Raw genomic sequence first — 17,731 nt, forward strand, 5'->3', positions numbered from 1 at the left:
ACTTGCAAAAAAAAAACAACAACAACAACTTTCTGATTCAGAGTGATCTTGGGTTTGCTGTCACAGATGAGAAATTATGGATTGTATTATTTTCTTTCCTATTCCATTCCAACGTTTTTTTTTCCTTCTTCCTTTTCTTCCATCCTTTAGTTCACTCGTTTGCTAATTAATGTGTTCGATGAGACATTAGGAGTCCTGTTGTGGTGCTCTGGGTTAATGAGCCAGACTGCAAAGTCGTTTGAACTGCAAGGTCTGCGGTTCAAGCTCACCGGCTGCTCCTTGGAAACCCTATGCAGGGTCGCTATGGGTTGGAATCGACTCAACAGCACTTAACAACAAAATCAATGAGATATTAATGGAGTCCTGGTGTGAGCTAATGTGCTGGATTGCAAAGTTGGTTTGAACCGCAAGGTTAGCAGTTCAAGCTTACCAGCTGCTCCTCGGAAGCACTATACAGGGTTGCTATGGGTCAGAACAGACTCAACGGCACTTAACAACAACAATGAGATATTAATGTGTCTTATTTCTATCAATGATCGCCTCCATTCCCATCCCAAACAAACAAGCAAAGAAATTCCATGATCAATGATTTGGATCTATTTTTAGATACAAATATTTCTTTAACTGCTGCAATTATAAGAAATATCAATATTATAAAATGCTTAGAGTAGCCCCCGGGACTGCTGGACCACCGTTGGCTCTGCGATCGCCTCCACCATGGAAGCGTCCCTGGAGAAGGCAGTAGATCCTACATTAGCTGAAATGGGGAAGAATGTGAAAGAAGCGATAAAGATGCTGGAGGAAGGATAGAGTAGGAGAACAGAGGAAGAAAATGAAAAGAAGCTCCTATCAGGCAATATTCCAGGACAGGATATGGTGAGCATCCTCCAGGTAGGTCAGAATCTGATGCATGGAGATGAAGATGGTAGCCCCAGAGCTCCTAAATCCAGAGTATTGGAGACCAAGGTCACATGGCTTTGTTGGGACATAGTCTGGGCGCTTGTATTTCTACTCTGGACAAAGAGAAGCTGAGAAAATTTACAACTAGAATACTTTTGGATACTACCTTATGGCTCTACAGGATTTTCAGGTATGAAAATGGCTGTGCTTATTTCCATGAGGAAGAGAGAGCAGACCTTGCAAAGATCTGTCAGCTTGCCATTCACTCTCAATATGAATGAAGACATTGTTGTGGATGAATTCAGTGTGTTATATAACAAAAAGCCTGTCATATATCTTAGTTCTGCTGCTAGACCTGGCCTGGACCACTACCTTGGTAATCAGCTTGACTTGCCTTTCCCCTGCTTGTGCCATGTCCCCTGTAAATTATGCTTGGATCCCAGCACCAGATGGATGTTGCCTTCTTGGAGAAACTGATTAAAGGTGATAAAGATCAAGGAAGGTTGCCTCTGATGCTTGTTGCAAATGCTGGAACTGCAGCAATAGGACACACAGATAGAATGGGTGTTTGAAAGAACTCTATGGCATGTGGCTTCATGTGGAAGGTGTGAACCTGGCAACACTGGCTCTAGATTATGTCTCCTCATCAGTGCTGGCGGCAACCAAGTGTGGCAGCATGGCTTTGACTCTGGGTTCCTGGCTAGGTTTGCCAACTGTTCCTGCAGTTACACTGGACAAACATGACAACCCTGCCTTGACTTTAGTTGCTGGTCTCACATCCAACAAGCCACACCAGGAGTTCTTAAAAGAGCATAACACTTAAAGCAGATTTTTAAAAAAAACTAGCTAAGCAAAACCATTCTTCAGGTTTAGGACATCCTCAGGGGATATTTGTGTTGCTTAAAGATTATCTCAGGAATACTGGTGTGGTGATTTAGAATAAGCACTGGAGTGTTAACTGCAGAGTCAGTGGTTCAAACCCACCAGCCTCTCCTCAGAAACACTATGCAGGGTCGCTGTGGGTTGGAACCAACTTGACGGCACTTAACAACAAACACAAAGATTATCTCAGGACAGTAGATTCAGAGGTTCATCACCCTCCATGGCTCCAGAAAGTCTGCAATCCACGAAAGTTTTAATAGTTCTGACTGGATCTTGTAGAAGAAATATCAAGCTGAGGTGTCTTAGCAAAGTTATCACCACAAACCAGAGTTTCTTATCATCCAGTGGGAGACAAAGCAATTGTTGTGAGTCCCTAGGATGCCACGCTATTGTCTCAGTATAACATTGAAAACTGTACCCAGAGATCAACAGCTTCTCTACCTGGTACCTGGTCTATTCTGAGGCCTCAGAAGACCATCAGGTATTTGTTCAATGGCCTGCAGAGATGTCAGGTCACCTAGCAATTTCCCAGGTTTGGAGTAGATTGAGAAGTATATTGAGTGGCCTGGAAACACAGTTGTGAATTAGGATCTCTGATGCCTTTTTGATGTATCAACTTGTGTAAACTACAGTCCAGTATTTCAGTCAAACACTAAGCTAGGTGTTGCTGTGAAGGTATTTTGCAGATACAGGTGAAACCTCTAATCAGTTGACTTTAAGTAAGGGAGATTGTTCTGGGTAATCTGAGCAGATTTGATTGAATCAGTTGGAAGGGCTTAAAAGCAGGCTTGACGTTTCTTCAAGAGACAGAAGAAATTCTACCTGTGGATGGCCACGCCTATAAAATTCAACCCTGCTATAAAGTCTTTTGTTCCTGATTGTCCTGTGGATTTCATAATTGCTTAGCCAGCCTCTACAATTGCTTAAGCAAATTCTTTGTAGTCTACTGATGTGTATAATATACATACATATATAAATAAATACACACACATATGGAGTCCTGATATGGCCCACTGCACTGCTAACAAGGTTATCAATTCAAACCCACCAACCATGCCTCGGAAACCCTGTACAGGGTTGCTATGAGTCGGAACTGACTTAACAACAAAAACAACACACACACACACACACACACACACACACAATATACTTGTTCTGCTGCTCTGGTTGAAAAACAATAACCCTGATGGATACAACTTCTAACCCAATCAGCTTTGGGAGATGATTATTAGGTCATTGAAACCACCCAATGGCCAGGATGTCTTGCTGTTAATTACCATCCAGTCAACTTCAACTAATGATAACCTTACGTAAAACAGAATAACACACTGCCTGGTCCTGTACTGTCTTCATAATCGTTGGTATATTTCAGTCGATTGCTGTGACTATTCTGCCAGTACATCTCTTTGAGGGTTTCCCCTATTTTTGCTGAGGCTTAGATGGTCCCATATTCAGTGACTATATGCCCAGGGTTTTAAGTTCTGTCCCAGATGGATCAGTGGAGACACAGAGTAGAGAAGAACCAGGAAGAAGTTTAACAGAGTAGGTTTTATGAACTGGGCTAAACCCAAGTTTGTTGGTGAATGGATTCACATTGAGTATTTGATGGTGGATTTCACAAGAGGTCCTAACTGCGGTCAGAAATTAAACTTGGGTTATGTACTAAGGAAATCCAGTGCCTATCTTTTCTCATCCCTCATCTGGTTTGTTTTTTTTATAAGCCTACATCACTTCTCATTCCAGAAAAAACTCTAGCTGAGAATCCCCTCCTCAGGATTCTCAGCTAGAGGCCAAACAATGCCCTCATTTTCCTCTAAAATCTGATTTCATGCTCCACTCTTCCATGACAATTCCCAGGCTGGACTCATATGTCTGCAATCATGCCACGCTTTCCAGGAACCCAGCTGTCTTTCTTTTTCCATTTCCCACAAACACACATGCCTCTGGAATATCTGTTGCTGTGACTTGGAACCAATTCTATGACACTTAACAACAACAAAAACAACAACTGTTTATAATCTAACGTTTACTATATCTCTTTCCTACTTTTAGAACTTCTTCTGGAAGCAACTCTACCTCACTGATTTTGGAGTAGCCCTTCCAGCCTGTTCATGCTGAAAAGAGGTTGGCCATCCATCACTTGACTTCTCATTTCCTCTCAAATGTTGACTGACCCAAAGACATAGGCCACGTCACAGTTTCAAAAGGGAGAGATCTTTCTCTTCAGCTTTATTATAGAGTCACATTTGATTCCACCCCATTAGACCTCCATCATGTCTTTTGATCCCTTTAGAGGTTGTGCAGTTTTGTTTTTGTTTTTGTTTTTTTACAATTTTGTCTTTTCCACTTTCACCCCTCCAATCTTTTTTCCCATGGAGCAGCCTCAGAGAACTTTGTAGAAGGTTAATTTAGTCATTACTACTCACCCCACCACAGACACACCAATTTAATAAATAACTATTGGTCTTCTAGGACCACCAGTGAACAGGAAGAATGGGATTATACTTTCCCAGAAAGTACCATCAAGGAGGAAGCTGCAAAGGAAAATAGACACTACCAGGCAATGTGTTGGATGTTGTGGATTTTCCAGGTGAGGTCAGTAGCCCCTAACCTTGGCACTGGAGACTTTTCTAACGTAACATTAACGTCGGAACTTTTACCTTCTCCATGTTGCTGCCCCAGACTGGGCCACTTGCTCTTCCCTCATACACTCAGCCAGTATCTAACTCTACTACTGTACACATGCACCTCAGTGTGCCAGAAGATCCACCTGTCAATTTACTGGTGAGTCATTTCTTGTATTTCCAGGACAAGTTACTACATCCCCACTGCTGGGAAGGCTTCTAGAGACTTCTGTAGGTCTGATTCAGAAGAAATGCTCTGAATCTTCTTCCTATAAGAATTATGCTGACCTAATTTGGGCCACAAAATGGTAGAAAACCTTCAGAAACTCACAGGGACAGGGTTAGGGAGGGGACAGGAGGGGAGAGGGAGAGAGGGTAAAGAAGAGGGCTGAATGTGGTGGGAGCCGGGGTGGAAAGTTCAGGAGCTGGTGTGGTTGGAGTGGTTCCCGCCATCTAGTCCACCCACATTTACTGAGCATCTACTGTATACTGGCCACTGTCCTGGGTGATCGTGATTAGGAGAAATTTATAAAACTTTTTTTTTTTTTTTTAACTAAAATCAAATGATTGAACTAAATTCCATTCTTGCTGAATTAATTCATCTTCTACTTGCCTGCCAACATGAGACTTTATGATTGCTTACCCACAGAGTCAACTCAAACCTCTCATAAGCTCCTATTATCTGGACATGTTAATTGCTCAAAGCCACAAAAATTGAGAAGTAATTTCTGTTTAGGATCAAGCCAGGATCATAATGAAGGAAATACACTCTAAGGAAGGGAATCTTGACATAGCTGTCTTTATTATAAAGTGGGTCCAAGAAATCTTTGTTCATGATAAGGATATCATAAAGAGACTTGTTTGAAAGGGTCTTGAAGCCAACCTTATCTAAAGTTTCCCCATTAACTTAAAAGGTTTTTGTTTAATAAACTGAGGGAAATGAGGTGTTTATATTAATAAAGTTTTCACAAATTACTGAGACATTAGGTGAAAGCTGCTTAAACATCCACCAGGGATTTTTTATGATCCTACCCCAAAGAAATGACAATGATTAAAATTCTCTGTAATTAGTTCCTGAAATCAATCACTGTAATTCTCTTTACTCAGTTATCCAACAGAATCCGTTTCCTCACCCCTAGCCCATTCTTCTTGTGACCTCAGCCAAAGACTAACCCAACCAAATGGCTGCATTATAATATCTTTGTTCCCTGGACTATATCTGTCTTTGTTGGAAGTTTTTCATTGTAATCATCAGTTCTTACTTATGTGGACTGATGCCTCCCTGCATTTGAACTTACCTCTTTTTCCCCCTGGATAGATTCTTTTTAAGTTTAAAGACTGAGTAGATTTTTTCCCTCTACAACAGGATATAGAGATGAATGAGGTATGCAGTGGTCTTGGTACTCTAGATACTTACCAGGTGGCAGGAGACAGCTTTGCAAATAAACCTGTGTCATCAGTTTAGTCTCTGGAGTCTGCATTCATACATGACTTTATAGGCTGAAGGTTTTCTCTTTGCTTTCCCTCAATATAACTACACTAGTTGTTTTGAATACAAATGAAAAAGAAGTGGGTGTGGCTGGAATAGAGACAGTCACTCAACAGGCTTTACTTTACAGAATTACTGAATACATAAGGCATACTTTAAATGCAATAGAAGGCATTCTTTTCAGGTTATAATTCTGTGAATTCTGATAAATTCATCAGTGGAGCAACTGCCACCATAACTAATAATTCAAGGGATGAAATCCCCCTTATACTGCCCTTTTGTAGACAGTTCCTCTTCCACCTCTCCATCAGCCCTGGATACCATACATGTGTTTTTGTCCAGATGGTTTTGCCTTGCCAAGATTGCCATATTAATGAACCCTTATAGTAACATTGTTGTTGTTGTTGTTAAGTGCCCATAGTGATCCTGTATAGGGTTTCCGAGGAGTGGCTGGTGATCTTGAACTACCAACCTTCAGTTCAAATTGACTTTGCAGTCCAGTGTATTAACTTACAGTGCCACACCAGGAATCCTATAGTAATTAAATTTAATCATAATTATTATTGCTTGACCTAGAACACTTTTCCTCATTTTTTTTTTTGGATCACCTCTATATAAGACAAGAGTGCAACATCATCTATGGAGAAAACAGACAATTCAGGCTTTCCTAAGCAGGGAGGCATATTGTTGGAAAAGCCACATTTTGGAGACAGGGCATGTTGCCTAAGGGTGAGGACTGTCTAGTGGCCACTCACTCTGGAGACACCATGTGTACCTGAGTAGAACTGTGCTCCATGGAGTTTTCCATGGCTGATTTTTCCAAAATAAATCCCAATAGGCCTTTCTTCTGAGGAACATTTGAGTAGAGCTGAGTATCTTACCTTTCAGTTATTACCTATGTGCTTAAATGTCTGCACCACTCAGGAACTCTGGGAGACTACTAGCTCTTTGATTTTCCATGTTGCAGTCCCCCAAAAGCCATTGGTGGTAGCTGCTCCAGCTCAGTTACATCATTCCCCTGCCCCACCCTCCTGCCAATCACCAGCTGGCGTGAGGTAATGGAGGGTGCTTGCCAGTCCCACCTGTACTTTTGGGGCCACCACCAGGTGTAGAAGATGATCCCCAAGCTGTGGCAGACATCCATCTATGCCCACTCTATTAGTGCCAGGGGAGGCTTCTTTCTCCCCTAATCTCTGATGCAGCTTCTACATTGGAGACATTTGAGCTTAGATGTCTTCATGGTAAACTTGTCTCTGTCTTTTGATTTCCCTTAGGATATCATGTGAGTTTCAGGAAGCAAGAACTCCCTTAAGCTTTGAAAATTCACCCCACTTTTCATAACTCTTCAGCACTGGGGTAGAAAGATGGTGCATCAGGACATTCTGGTTGGCCTCCCAAAACTTCTAAAACATCTCTTCCAGCTCAGAGAAAAGCAAAGGACAAAACTCAAATTTGTAGGTTCTGTATTCAAAAACTTGGTTAAAAGGACAACGGAATAAGAAGATGCACCTCAGTGCTTGAATATATGTTCTAAGTTACTGTGTTTTTCTGACTCCCCTTTACTAACAAGGTGGTGGCTAACTAGTGTGGTCACTTAAAATATACTTACTATAGTTTTTAAAAATCAATCTTGAGGAAAACAAGATTTTCTTTCTTTAATAAATGCCCTTCATTTTGTAGGTATGGTGTTGGCTTGTCTCCTCTGATGAACTGTGTTCTCACAGTTAGAACCAATGGCTCCGTATCACCCCCACTTTAAACAAGATGTAACTTTACTTGTGATCAGAACAGAAGTACTCTCGTTTGTCAACCCCGGCCCTGGTCCCCACCCTGATACTGAATGTTTGCCACTGATACCAGCAAATTTAATGAAAATGAATGAAGTTCTTTGCGTTTCCTGGACAGCATCATTTCAAGAAGTCAGGCACATATCAGGTCAACCATGGTGGGCTGGCTGGAAGAGTCAGCTATTCATTTCACTGCTGAAAGCTTTCATTATAGTATTTAGATAAGCCTAAGTCTAAAAGTCAATAGTCTTTTCTATCATATCAAAGATAGGTTTTGTAGCTCTTTGGCCCATTTTCTTTCAGAACATCTTTCCTACTGTTATGAATTGAATTGTGTCCCTCCAAAATATCAGTTGTAAATCCCAGCCCCTGTGCCCGTGTTGTTGTTGTTGTTATGTGCCTATATAGTGACCCTACATACGGTTTCCGAGGCTGTAAATCTTTACAGGAGTAGACTGCCTCATCTTTCTCCCGTGGAACCACTGATAGTTTCGAACTGCCAACCTTGAGGTTAGCAGCCCAATTTGTAACCACTATGCTACCAGAGCTCCTTGCCCCATAGTTACAATTATATATAGGGTTGGATTTTCTTTGTTATGTTAATGAGTCCATATTAGTGTAGGGTGTGTCTTATGGGAATCTGTTTTGAGATATAAAAGAGGAGCTTGAGTAAGTATGCAGAAATGGGGCATGACTGATGCCATGGCATATGATCATTACAGAATACATGCTAAAAAGAGACAAGGACCTTTCCCCAGAGCAGAGAGAAAGAGAAAACCTTCCCCTAGAGTCAGCATCCTGGATTCGGACTTTTAGCCTTGATGACAGTGAAGAGGACTTGAAACACTTACTACTGAAGATGAAAAACTACAGCCTTCAGTACGGATTACACCACAACATAAACAAAACATAACTCCTCATCCACTGGACCCATAAATGTCACGATAAATGGAGAAAAGGTTGAAGTTGTCAAGGACTTCATTTCACTTGAATCCACAACCAACACTCATGGAGGCAGCAATCAAGAAATCAAATGACAAATTGGATTGGGCAAACCTGCTACAAAACAGCCCTTTAAAATGTTAAAGAGAAAAGATATCACTTTAAAGACTAAGGTGCCCCTGACCCAAGCCATGATAGTTTCAACAGCCTCATATACATGCAAAATCTGGACAATGAATAGGGAAGACTTGATGCCTTTGAATTATGGTATTGGTGAAGAAGACTGAATATACCATGGACAGATCCTTCTTGGAAGAAGTACAACCAGAATGCTGCTTAGAAGGGGAGATGATGAGACTTCATCTTACATACTTTGGTCATTGTAAAATTAGTGTGTTGAGGGTGTATGGGTGTCTATAACTTGATGAGGTACCAAGGCTGAAACATCTATGCAGTCAAACATTCCTCCACTCTCCATCTTTACCAACAGCAGCTCCTCTGATGGCCTTCTCTACTTTTCTGTTCAGTTGGATAATTTGTTGCAATGACCGCACAAAACTCATAAACAAAATTCATGACTATGGGTTTTATTAGAGAAGTAACAGCCACACCCACTTTCTGGCCTCTTTCTGGCCCTTTGCCTCTCGGCTCCTCAGCCCCTTCCCTGCTTCGGCAATTGTTATAAAGCTCTTTAGCTCTGGCAATAGTTGCCTGCGGGCACCCCAGTCTTCCAGAAAGCGGGCCTGAAGTCCTTCAGCTCTCTTGCTTAGTGGGTTGATGAGTCTGGAGGCACTCCATGTGGTCAGCAAGTCACCTATGTGAAAGCACTTAGCTATTGCTACTGGGTGGCCATGTCCACTGAAGCCATCTTTCTTGGTGTGCTGGGAAGCCAACTGTGCCATCTCACATCAATCTCCTGATTCTCATGCCACCATTCCTCTGCTGCCACTGCTTCATATCTTTTGACATCTCCAATGTTAAAACACTCTAGCTCCTTGGTCTCGGAGATTCTCAGCATAGACCTTGGGTCTAGAGGATGCCCTCTGCTCACTCCTTGCTCTGTCTTGGTGGTGTGAGGTAGTCCTTCTGCTCTGGGATTGGCTCTCTTTTAAGCTTAGTGGGATGGCAAAACTGAGCAATCCCCTCGTTAGGGTTTCATACATCATATTCACATGGATCCACTCCTGCAATGATTCTATGAGCTTTATTTATAGGCTGTTGTGTATAGGGTTGCTATGAGTTGGTACCAACTCAATGGCACCTAACAACAACAGTAGCCCAATACCCTTGGTGGGCCACAGACACCTGATTTGCATAGTCCTATCCTATCATCGAGGAAGTTACAAGACCATGCATGGCTAAAAGGGACATATTAAGTATGAGGAGGAACCAGTCTCTGGAGAAAGACATCATGCTTATTAGATGAGTCAGTGGAACAGAGGAAGACGCTTAATGAGATGAACTGACGGTGGCTGCCACAATGGGATCAAAGAGAGCAATGATTTGAGGATAGCATAGGACCAAGGAGGGTTTCAGTCTGTTGTACACAGGGTTGCGATAAGTCAAAACCAACTTGCTAACACTCAACAAGCCTCCTGACTCTGAGAAAATAAACTCCTGTTTGTTAAAGCCACCCACGTGTAATATTTCTGTCATGGAAGCACTACATAAGTAAGGCATTTGCATACCTCTCCTCTACAACTCTATCTCCCCACAACCCTTTCATTTACCTCTGGCATGAGTAAGCAAAAAATGGTAAGTAAGCTTTTGGCATCCATGACTTAACAAGATTGGCCTCTATTAGAAAGGTTGTCATATAGCAAGACCCATCAAAGATTGGGAAAAAACAAGACCAAATCTATGTATTCTGCCTCTTTGCTGATTGGATACTAATTTTCTTCAGGAAATAGCTATTGCCAAGTTCAAAACAGCATGGTCTCAAGTCTCTGAAGGACAATGCCATGGCCCAGGATTTTGCCTCTATGTGGATAAACAAGAGAACTAATTTCTCAGCTGTGTAGGACTTCAAATAATTCAGGAAGAGCAGGAGCTGCCTACCTTCAACAGTGTGTGTGGAATAGAGGTACTTCTAATATGGATTTTTAAGGACACTGTAAGTGCTGCTGAGTCAGTTCTGACTCATAGCAACCCTGTATAGGGTTTATGAGGAGTGGCTGATGAAATTGAATTGCCAACCTTTCAGTTCAAATAGATCTTGCAGTCCAACACATTAACCCGCAGCACCACACCAGGACTCCGTAAGGACAACGTAGCCAGTGAAAAAGAAACCACTGCATTTGATCAATTACATATGAACTTGGTTCCTAAGCCTCTTGACCTATCTGACGCTGCATGTATGACGTCCTCAGACCGCTTGGAGGACCTATGGCTAGCTGTGCCTTACACGGCCTTGGAATTAGAGTGAATATTTCCATGTCCATTTTCTTAGTCACCGAAGCAGCTTTCTTCATGTAAGGGGGGGAAAAAAACAAACTAAAAACTGTAATTTGGGCCCCAAAAATTAGTCATAGGATGTTTTGGCTCCTTACCTAATTTAAAACTGTCTTTGAGCAGTTCTTGCTTTATCAGGAAAAGTAGCCTGTGGCAAAGTCCAGGCGAGGAAGGAGATGCTCACTGTATTGCTTCCTGGAGGAATGGGCAATGCACCACTCAGGTACCACATTTGTGCATCAATAAAATAGTGTCCAGTTTGGGGCACTACCTGTTAAAGATTTAGAAGAGATTTTACCTTTGCAGATAAGTATGCAGAAGTCATGTAGATTAACTCTCAAGCTAGTGTGTCCCTTGTCCACCAGTTGGCAGAAACAGGAACTTAGTGATGCCCAGTGATGAGCTAGGGGCACAGTTTTCAGTTGTTTTTTTGTAGGTGACTGAAAGTTAAGACTTCAACTGAAACAAGAATTCTGCATGCCAGTTAGTGTGCATTTATCTCTCAACTCCAAACCTTGGTTCTGTGATGCTGGGGCTGTGTGATGGTCAGTCTCTGTGGCAATTTGGCTAGGCTACAGCATTCAGTTATTTACTCTAACACTATTCTAGGCATTGCTGTGAAGATGGTTTGCAGATGTCATTAACGTGTATAATCAGTTGACTTTAAACAAGGAGATTAACCTGAATAATGTGGATGGGTCTCATCTAGTCAGTAGGTGGCCTTATGAGCAAAAACTGACATTTACTGGGAGAGAAAGAATTCTCTCTCAGGACTAGTACCAATTTCTGCCAAGGTTGCAGCTAGATGGCCTGGCCTGCAGATTTTGGACTGGTCAGACTCTACAATCCTGAGAGCCAAACAAACAAAAAACCAAATGCATTGCCATCGAGTTGATTCTGACTTGTTACTGTTGTTGTTGTTAAGTGCCACTGAGTCGATTCTGACCCATAGCAATCCTGTATAGGGTTTCCAAGGAGCAGCTGGTGAGCTTGAACCACTGACCTTGCAGTTCAAATGCCTTTGCAGTCTAACACATTAGCCCACAGTGCCACACTTACTGTTGGTTGTTGTTGTTGTTGTTAAGTGCCGTCAAGTCGGTTCCGACTCATAGCTGTTAAATCAGTTCAGACTCAGAGTAACCCTTGTACAACAGAAGGAAACACTGCCCAGTCCTGGGCCATCCTTACAATTGTTGGTAGGTTTGAGCCCATTGTTGCAATCACTCTGTCAGTCCATCTTGTTGAGTCTCCCTCGTTTTCGATGTACCTTTCCAGGTAATGGCCCCTCCTGAAAACATGTCCAAAGTATGGGAGACAAAGTCTCACCATCCTTGTTGTTGCTGTTAAGTGCCATCGAGTCAGTACCGACTCATAGCGACCCTGTGTAGGGTTTCCAAGGAGCAGCTGGTGAGTTTGAACTGTAGACCTTGTGATTCAAACTGACGTTGCTGCCCAGTGCATTATCCTACAGCACCAAACCAGGACTCCCTCTCCATCCTTGTTGTTGTTATTGTGCCATCGAGTCCGTCCTGACCCATAGCAACCCTGTATACGGTTTCCTAGGAGCAGCTGGAGAGCTTGAACCACTTACCTTGTAATTCAAACCGACTTTGCAATCCAGCGCATTAACCCACAGTGCCACACTCTCTTAAAATCTCTTTTGTGATCTCCTGTTGGTTACATTTCTCTGGCTAATACAGGTTGCTTTTAAGTGTCGACAAGTTGGTTCCAACTCATAGCCACCCTGTACAGGGGGGTTCCTGAGGGGTGGCTGATGGGTTTTAAACTACTGACTTTACAGTTAAAAGTCCAGTGCTTATCCTACAGTGCCACACCAGGACCCCTTGTTATGTTTGAGCCCACTGTTGCTGCGTTAATCCATCTCATTAGGGGCCTTCCTCTTCTTTGCAGACTCTCCACTTTTCCAAGCATGACGTCCTTCTCCAGGGACTGGTCCTTCCTGATAATATGTCCAAAGCATGAGAGACAAAGCCCTGTCATACTGGGGTCTAGGGAGCATTCTGGTTTTATTTCTTCCAAGACACATTTATTCTTCTGGTAGTCCAGGGTGCTTTCAATATTCTACATTAACTCCATAATCCAAATGCATCGATTTTTCTGTGTTCTTCTTTATTCATTGTCCAACTTTCACACGCATATGAAGCTATTGAAAATCCGATACCTTTGGCCAAGTGCACCTTAGACATCAAACTGATATCTTTGACCATTAAAGGGGTCTTATGCAGCAGATTTGTCTAATGCAATATATCATTTGATTTCTTGACCACCACTTCCATGAGCATTGATTGTGGATACAAGCAAAATGAAGTCTTAGATAACCTCAATCTATTCTTCATTTATTATGATTTACCATGGTCTCAGTTGTGCGAATTATTCTTTTCTTTATATTCAGGTGCAATTCATACCAAAGACTGTGGTCTTTGAACTTCATCAGTATTTCAAGTTGTTTGCTTTCAGCAAGCAAAGTTGTATTCATTTGCATATAACAGGTGGTTAACGACTCTTCTTCCAATCCTGATGCCACATGCCTTCTCGGATTATTTGCTCAGCATACAGATTGAATTAAGTATGGGGAAAGCACACCCTGACATACACCTTTCCTGACTTAAACCCATTCAGTGTTCTCATCCACAGTGGAGTAAGAAAGGTTTGGATGGAGAGTAGATGCCAGACTAGGAGACATTTCCTTCTATGTTATGAAGCCTGGCTTCTTCTGTAATGGGTGATGAAAAAAATTGGTAAGGGGTAGTAGGGATGCTTACACAATATGATGAACGTGATTAATGTCATATGTACATTTGCTAGTTTTGTGTTGTTTTTTTTAAAAAAAAAAGCAGGCAGTGAGATGCATGGTTGCTAGTGACAAAATGTATTTGCGACTTTCTGGGGCAGTAATTGGTGTTCTGAATCTCCTCAGTTCTCTAAAGTGACTAGAAACCTCACCCAGCTTAGAGGCTGAAAGACACAGTGTGAGCTGGGGTTCATAGACAGGGCATAGCATCTGGGTGGGGCACTGCAGGGTTTCCGGATGCTGTCTTCACCTGATGACTAAGCCCCAAAGCATCACAGGCAGCAGGGAAGCCCGCGAGAACTACCTCCCTCTTTCTTCTGGTTTTTAACTACAGTAGATTCCTTCCCGAGTTTAGAGACTGCCTTTGAAAGGTTCTCACCTCCATGGAAATAAACTCTTTCTTCAGCACACACTTAGGCCTTCTGACTCTGAGAAAAGAGGCCTTTAACTCAGAAAAGTCTCAAGAGAAGCAGAGGAGGCAAGCAGGGAACTGAGTGAGCATAACCAACATCCTGCATTTTCGGCACCTTCTCCTCACCTGAGATGGGACCTGGCTTTCTTAGGCCTCTTGCTTTTGTAGACAGCTAGTCCTGGTGTGACACTATAGGATAAGCACTAGACCACAATGCCTATGGTTCAAACGCACCACTCACTCCTTGGAACTCCTAGACAGGGTTGCTATGGGTCGGAACCAACTCCATGGTACTTAACAATTACTTGCTGCAGCCTTAGCTAATGGCAGTCTGTCCTTTTGATGACACTGTTAACGATGGGGGCCAAGGATGACTCTTTGTGCTTGCATTAAGCAGAGAAGTAGCTCACTAAGTGGCCTTTTAAATTAGTGCATGTAAAGCAATTGTCCTTTTGAATGACACTACCGAATTCATATAAACAGGACCGCACTGACATAGTTTGGAGGTCTTAAGTGAGAGTATCAGTCTATGAGCCCCTGATGAGAAGGCTGACTTGCGTCATGTCTTCAGGGTGGCTAGGTGCCTTTCTTCCCATCCCAACCAAGGGGTTTCTCTGCACATCCAAGGGATGGGTTGGACAACGCATTTCTGATGATTCCACACATACAAAGCAGTGTCACATCAGGTTATAGGCTTTTCAAAAGAAAATCAAACAATCTTTTCTTTTATGGTGGGAGGGGGCAAGGGCAGCTGGATCTGGGTGATTATGTTCAAGCCCAGAAGGCAGGGAAACATCTCTAGCCTTGGCATTTCCAGGTTTAAGAATGTGGGTAGCAGGCTTCTTGATTGCAAGTCTATGAAATCTCAAAATCTCAAATGTCCCAGTATAAGAGCAGAGAAGACCTGTCTCTAGATGTCCTGATAAGACTGTGGGCCCCCGAGCATGTTCCTTGTTAATATGTGACAAGGATGCTCTTTTCTCCCTACTAGAAGCCCCTGGGTGAAGCCCCTGGTTACTAACCAGAAGGACAGAGGTTCAAGTCCACCTCAGAAGAAAGGTCTACTGGGGATCTACCCCCTGAAAGCTCAGCGCCATGAGAAAATACATATGCAAAACATGGGGTCACCATGAATCAGAACCAACTCAATGACAACTGGTCTGCGAGTGTGTGTGCTATTTCTATTACATATGAGTTTACAGGAAGAGTACTCATCACCATGTGGCTATCTATTGCTTCATTGGAATATACAATTTACAATGTTCTGGCAGGAATCTTTCAGGTGCCACTTAGCACCTTGCTTTTTTGGGGTTTTCTCCATGTCAGAGCTATGATGGTTTTTTCTGTTGTGCATCCTCCTTCCTCATTTAGAGCAATTTCCCTGTGCCTTCAGCACTCGCTCCTACTCATTGCTCAGGACACCCACTTGTCCAGGTAACTCATGTCTCCAGTTGATGCTCTTCTACTTTTCTTTCATAGCATTTCCCACCATTTACAGACACATAGATATGAAGCTCTGTGCCTGACTCTAGAATGGAAGCCTGTGGAGGGCAGGATGTGTGGCATACGGCCCAATGCCAGGTATACCATTTGCCTGTATGATGAATAAGTTTGTAGGCGATTTGTCCTTTAACCTCAAGGAATGAGAAGACACAGTTCATGTACATATTCTCAGCGCATGCTCTCTGCTAGACCCTTGACACTATGTGTGTGGTCAGGAGCCCCAGCATGGTCAGAAGATCTGACCTTCCACCAATCTCAGTGCAGCAGTGGAGGGGGGTTGCTATGATTTGATCAACACCTTGCTCACTTCCCTGGGCGTGGCCCCTCTTCTCCCATACTCTAAGGGGTACAAAGGAAGAGAGGGGCCAGCAGGGCAGAAGAGAAACAGTTTAGCATAAACAATGTACTTATAGGAAGCGCAATGGCTCTGTACGATAAACACTGGGCTGTGAACCACAAGGTCGGTGGGTTGGGCCCACCAGCTGCTCCACGGGAGAAAGATGAGGCTTTCTGCTCCCACAAAGATTTATAGCCTCAGAAACCTGACACAGAATCGCTATGAACTGGCACTTAACAACAACAATGGGCTAACCAGGGGCTGCGTGTTGGGTGGGACTGGTCAGACCTACACACTCAAGCAACACAAACAGATATGCAAAAAGAAAAAAAAAAGCATACTCTTCCAGCGAGGAGTCAAATAAGAGCATTCCATGCTCCGGACTCCAAGGAGCACTGGCATCGCCTGGCAAGGGCTCATTAGTACTAAAACAAGGTCGATGCCAGGTGCTTGAAGAAGCTGCTTTCCTTGTACTTATAAAGCACAACTGTTGTTGTTAGGTGCCTTCGTGTCACTTTCCACTCACAGTGACCTCATGCAACGGAATAGAACTGCCCCACAGGATTTTCTTGGCTGTAATCCTTATGGAATCCTGGTGTGGTGCTGCAGGATAAGCACTGGACTATTAACCGTAAGGCTAGCAGTTCAAACCCACCAGCTGCTCCTTGGACACTCTAGACAGAGTTGCTAGGAGGTGTTACTGACTCGATGGCACTTAACAATAGCAACAGTCCTATGGGAGCAGATCCCAATGGCTCTCTGCCACAGAGTTGCTGCATAGGTTCCAACTATGAACATTTCTGTTAGCAGCTGAGGGTTTAACCAGAACTCCTTAAAGGACAACCGTTGTTGTTGTTGTTGTTGTTGTTGTTAAGTAAGTGCTGTCAAGTCGGGTTCTGACTCATAGCGACCCTGTATAGGGTTCCTGAAGAGCAGCTGGTGAGCTTGAACCACCGACCCTGCAGTACAAATGGCTTTTCAGTCTGGCGCAGTAACCCACAGCGCCACACCAGAACCCCATGCCACAAGTTCCATCTTGTGTATTTTATCCTAAACAAATGCTTTAAGTTTCTATTTTGTTATGTGATATTAAAATAACATTTAAGATATCTGGAATTTAATCATAATAAAAAAGATGATAGATTATGTTTGATGGAGAATGAGAAAGCCTGACTCTCGGTACCTGAACCACCTTTGATAAAAAGGACAACTAGCCAGTATTTTTACTTTACTCTGCAATTGAAGCTTTGCAGCTTTGTGGATTAACTTTCCTTATGTTATACATAGAAATTAAGAGTTTATAACACCAAGGAACAAAAAGAGATGGCAGATCGGGTGGACGTATAACAGAGAGCTCCGCCAACAACAACACAGAATACCCGACCAAACAGGCTCAGAGGATGGTCTCAGAACTCTGAACCACATATAAAGGAATATTTAGAAGGTTGGAAGACTTACAGCTGGGGGAATTTGTGGCAGAAGCAAGAAATCCATTGTTTTCTAATTCGAGATGCTCAGCTGCTCGAGGAGCCGCCATCTTGGGTGAGACCATGCAGGGGAAGGATCAGAGTGGCCACAGATGCCTGGCAGAA

At 42.9% G+C, this 17,731-nt stretch overlaps 1 pseudogene; it reads left to right on the top strand.

Moving 5' to 3' along the window:
- Positions 1 to 717: 717 nt before the first annotated feature.
- Positions 718 to 7,394, top strand: LOC102829419 (annotated as a pseudogene).
- Positions 7,395 to 17,731: the final 10,337 nt, after the last annotated feature.

The sequence above is a fragment of the Chrysochloris asiatica genome, unplaced genomic scaffold, assembly GCF_000296735.1.
Source record: "Chrysochloris asiatica unplaced genomic scaffold, ChrAsi1.0 scaffold00039, whole genome shotgun sequence".
NCBI classification, from domain to species: Eukaryota; Metazoa; Chordata; class Mammalia; order Afrosoricida; family Chrysochloridae; genus Chrysochloris; species Chrysochloris asiatica.